This window comes from Columba livia, chromosome 3, assembly GCF_036013475.1.
Source record: "Columba livia isolate bColLiv1 breed racing homer chromosome 3, bColLiv1.pat.W.v2, whole genome shotgun sequence".
Classification (NCBI taxonomy): domain Eukaryota; kingdom Metazoa; phylum Chordata; class Aves; order Columbiformes; family Columbidae; genus Columba; species Columba livia.
In genome coordinates this window covers 49,714,601-49,719,856 of record NC_088604.1, presented here as the reverse complement: position 1 = coordinate 49,719,856, position 5,256 = coordinate 49,714,601, and the positions used below count along the sequence as shown (strand labels likewise).

The following is a 5,256-nucleotide window of genomic DNA, read 5'->3' as shown; positions in this document are numbered from 1 at the left end:
ATTTCCATTCTCCTGACATTCTTGCAGCAAAGATCAGGCACCCCCTCAGAAAGCAATTTGGAATTTTAACAAGACTTCAGAGAGAGACAAGCTCAAAACGGCATGGACTTCTATCAGCAAACTGACCCCTGAATACTTCTGTCAACTGTAAGTGGAGGCAACATTTGAAATAGGGAAGAATGACCAGTTATTTTTTCAAGAAAAATGTAATCTTCTTGGCCATTTCAAAAGCATTTTAGTGTAACCAGAAATGTTCAGCTGTGGGAAGGTTTGGGAAAAAAAATAGCTTTCTGAATACAGGCGTAAGAAATATGTGATTTGTTAGTTTATAGAGTTTTTGACTGTATTACGATTAATCAGATTTATGCTGCATATATAATATATGGCCTAGAGTTACAGTATAGAGGGAACCCGTGTAATAAAACACAGTGATTTTTTTTTTTTTTTTTAGTATTGCAAAATGATACTATTTTTACTGCAATATGCAACTGTGCCAATGGAAAATAGAAGGAAGAAAAAATATATTGTCTGGCACTGGTTGCCATAGCAACAAGCTGAAGTTCAAGGGGAAGTGGAGAATCTGAATTCTGTGGCAAGGTAATGAATTTAGCATCTACAGGAACAGAAATGGATTTACTGTCACAGCCTGTAAATCAACTACAGGAAACCAAGATGCGGGAGATATTTTGGAATGCTTTATATCTGCTTCTGATGTATGAAAAGTGCATCAAAATTAGTTCTCAGGGCTTTGTCTTTCATGGTCTTCCCTTTCTTTCTATTCAGACTAATGCACTTAAAAACATACTCAACGAAGCTGATGTTTGTTATTGAGACAAAGGCAAAACTCTTGCAGTTTTCTCAACAGCCCCCTGAAGTCAGGAGGCAATACCCTCCTCCAAGAAAACTGTTTTAACACACTCATTTTTTGCAATGCACCAGTGTTTCAAAGGTCAACCACAAGTCTTATCTTTGGGGAAAGGGAGGAAAAGTTCTACTAAATGCAAAAAAAAAACAAAAAAAAAAAACAAAAAACAAAACAAAAAAAAAAAAAAAACACAAAAAAAAAAACACACACCCTAACAATACATTACAGTACATGTACATTACAGTTAATTATCTGTAATGGGCTTCTTTCCCAGTAAATCATACCCATGTAGCTCAGATGTAATTCTTCCAAAGTCAGTGAAGATAAAGCAGTGTAAAATCACTGTGAGCAGAAAATGTAGATCAAAATACACTGAAAAAAAAAAAAAAAAAACAAAAAAAAAAGGTAAGAGAAAATTATATTAGACAAAAGACAAATTATTTCTTATTTGGATATCTTCTTCACAAGACAAAGAAATGCACTCTGTCCCTGTTATTGTAGAGGATACATATAGAAGATCAATTACCTATATATTTTCTCTTTGCCTACCAGCCATTCAATTGAATGCTTACTAAACATGGAATAACAATTCAGGAGTTAAAACATTTCAGACAATTTTGCATAATTTGTTGATTGTAACTAATTTTTGTTCAAATCCTCATTTGCTTCTAGAGTAAAAGCATAACCATGGATGACATAAATTTCCCTGGATGTGCATTTTTAACTTTCTCTGAACAAAATATTTTGAAAATTGTGAATTAAAACACTTATTATCAGAGCTATTTTTTTAACTTTCATTTTCATTTAGATTGCAAATTCCAACAGGTAAGCCCACCTTCAACCGTCTGAAAGAAAATAAATAGTATTTCCATTCGAAATGCCACATGCTTTATTCTGTTTCTCCAGATTCCTGTTCCATCACACTGTGTAGTTTCGGCTCATCAGTTGAATTTAAGCGCACCTCCCAAGTGAAAAACCTAAACTCACACTTAACTGTTGGGAGTCTTGAGCTTAAATGTAAATGGTTCCGAGTCTTTTGGTGATCTGTGGACATTTGGAAAAGAAGAGGGGAAACACAAAGATACAAATTTCAAAAGCACTTCAGTGCTGGTTTGGAGATCTGTAGAATTCAGGATGTGTTAAATCTCATAGCCACAGTTATACTTTTCTTATTCTTCAGATAGAGATCTCTCAAAAACCTCAGGCTCCTTGTCCTTTTATAAATATTTGAATAGCTGGTAGCTTAAGCTTCAACTCTGTCATCTTTCATTTAAAATTGGACTCCCTCTGGGCTATAGAACAGGACAGCGTTGCCCAGCATGTGCTTTGGTACACCAAGCAGGTTTATGCTCAGGAGTCCTTGGGAAGAAAGTCACTTTGCTATTGAGATGAACGACTTGAGTAACAGCTTGAAGTTTGCAGGATTTCCTTACAAAAATCAGGCATTTGTTTGCCTCTAAAGAAGAGAGTCTTCTGATCCAAGAGATGGCTTTTATGCAATAATGCCATACCATGTTTCTGTGGATTTTGTCTGAAACTGTCAGTAAACAGGAAGATAGTAGGAAATCATTATTTCAATTACTACTCCTGCAGTGAATATAAGGCGCTCTCTGAGAAATTGTGCATGTTTTTCATTTACATAACCTTCTCTCGGAGTGGAAAATAATAAATCAATACAAATAAAGGGACTTTTGATTAGGGTTAAGTTTATGAAGTATTAATTACCAATAAAATCTGTTCAATCTTTCTTGCTGTCTCTTCACCTAGGTATGCTGTCAACCACTATAATAAACCCATCCGTACAAGCTGAAAAAAACCAACCAGGTACATTTTTTTGTCAAGTCATTTTTCTGCAAGAGGCATTCTTGATGCAGATCACTGTATGACTGTAGAAATTGGCTTGGATCAACTGCAGGAGTAGTTGAAAGGGTGACAACATGTGCGATATTGTCACCAAACCCACTGTCACGTCAAATCATAGCCTCAAGCAAAAGAGTGGAAGATCTGATTACAACCCAGATCTCATCATGGCTGAGATTTCCACGAATTGTGGAGGAGGCTACATGCCTACAGCAGCTTTGTGAATCAACCCCAGGATATTCTTTACATACCTGTGACAATAAAAAAGAAATAGTTTCATCTGGTTTGGGGTGGGATTTTTTTTAATTATGTACATTCCTATCAGTCTTAACTGAAGGTTTTATCACTTTTTTTTTCTTGCTTCAGTTACCAAAGAAAAAGCCTTGTTTATAGTACCTAAAAGATATGTGACCTCTTCTCTGAAAAAAATCTGTCTTTGACTAGCTCCATAACAGTTTCCACAGCTCATTAACTCTTCTGTGCAAATTTATTTATGAGCACAAACTATTCCCCCTCCCTATGAGTTCTCTCCAGAAAGTAGGGGAAGAGAGACTAACACTGGAAGGACTCATTGGATGAATGATTGGGGTCTATTTGCCATTTGCAGAAATATAAGCTGCATGTTTGTGCTGTCCTCATTCATCTGAGAAATATTCATTTGCGCTAGTAATTCCATTGAAGTAATTACTGTTTGAGGAGCCAGAGCATGTTATCTAGCCAATTCCCCTCACAAGCCACAGTGCACAGCTGCAAAGCTCCAGGAGAGCTCTGAAAGGCATCCTGAAACTTCATGCTAGTGGCAGGAGGGAAAGGGAGGACACCTGGCCCTTCTGGCATTCACCGAGGAATGACTGGTTATGTGCAGAGAGTGGGGAAGTGGGAGGAGAAACAGGGTTACAGTCAGTTTGTTTATCCTTCCATTTAATCTTCAGTCACCTCTAAGGGATATTTATGATCTGTTGATTTTTTGAGCTGTTGAAGATGGTAAGGAAGCCATGAGTGACTAGTTTTCCTTGTTCCTTTAATGGATTCTGGATGTCAAAGTCTGCTTTCCTTGCTCCTTTCCATGGCTAATTCCTCTCCTCTGAAAGGAATCTTCTCTACCAGCAGACCAGTTTATCTCCCTTTCCATGAAGACTGTTCCCACTACACAAACTAGTTAAGGCGGAGGTAGTTCAGCTGCATAAAACGCAACACTGTGATCTGCAGCAGGAGCCAATCTTGCTCCTGAAGATCTCAAAGCCATGTGCTTCTTGCCATTCCTGGAAGAGCAGAGGCAGACTGGAAAAGCTTGATGGAACTTTATCCCAGAAATCCCTTCTAAAAGAGTCCGTCCACACCATGTATGCCCTAAACTTAAGCAGAGCTGCACTAGCTTGGCAGGGCCACATCTCTGCAGAACTCATTATCAGCAGTACCACTTGTGACTAGATAGGACTGACTTATAATCACTCTCTTAGTTGTCAAGGACTGTACAGGACCATGGCATACAAGAAGGGGGTACGGACCCAGAGAGATGGTAGGTCCCCTGTCCCTTGAAACATTCAAGGCCAGGCTGGACAGGACTCTGAGCAACCTGATCTAGTTGAAGATGTTCCTGCTCATTGCAGGGGGGTTGGACTAGATGACCTTTAGAGGTCCCTTCCAACCCAAACTATTAATCTAATATTCTATGACCCCAGTGCTACCCCTGTGGGTTCAGTTCTTCCCAGAGAAGCTGAAGAAGGTGACCCAAGAAATGCTGTTCAGGTTGTAGAAAACCAACAATCAGAGAGGATAGATAACCCTGACCTACAGACTGAAGAATAAGGGATGGGAAATGTGTGCAGAGGTACGAAGCTGAACAGGCAGCTTCAGTGTTGGCACTTCCTAACATTTTAGTATATGGCTTTGAAATATAGCAGTCATTTTATCTAATTCATGTACACAAAATAAATTGTTGAAAATAACAACACTGTTTTGTTTTTTTTTTGTTTGTTTGTTTGCTTGGGTTTTTTTAAGCATCTTCTGTCATAGTTTTAAACACCATCTTTTAGAAAACAACAAAAATACACCTTAAAATGAGCTTCAACTTCCTAACTCCTGAATTATTGACAACCATATGTGATTCAATGAGAAAAGAGATCTCCGACCAGGTTCCCCCTGTAGCACTCTCTTGATGGAGCAACCACTTGAAGCATCAAAAAACAGTAGTCCAGAGACCTCTGCTCAAGAAGCAGCATCGACACTCTCTCATACAAACCCAAAGCAAGCCATGTAGTGAGCAGACTGTTTACATCAAATGATTACACCATTGCATTAGAGGAGAAACAAGGCAAGATCCAGGGTATCTCGACCTCTACTTGACATGAAAAGCAAGAGCTATTAGTTTAAATCTACTGGCATAAATCTGGAGCACGTCTACTTGCTTACTGCTCTATAGACTAATGGACTACAGCTGTTACCGTGTTCTAGGGGAGCCCTGGGCAGAGATCAGAGAGTATGTGTAGTCCCACCAGTACAGATGTTGTGTGCAGTCAGTTGAAACTCTG

The 5,256-nt window shown here is 38.6% G+C and overlaps 1 long non-coding RNA gene across 1 annotated transcript; it reads left to right on the top strand.

Moving 5' to 3' along the window:
* On the top strand, positions 1–4,677 carry LOC110364547 (uncharacterized). Its single transcript, XR_002423403.2, has 3 exons — positions 1–147; positions 452–597; positions 2,633–4,677. It is a non-coding gene; the product is annotated as an uncharacterized LOC110364547 (long non-coding RNA).
* The last annotated feature ends 579 nt before the right edge of the window (positions 4,678–5,256 follow it).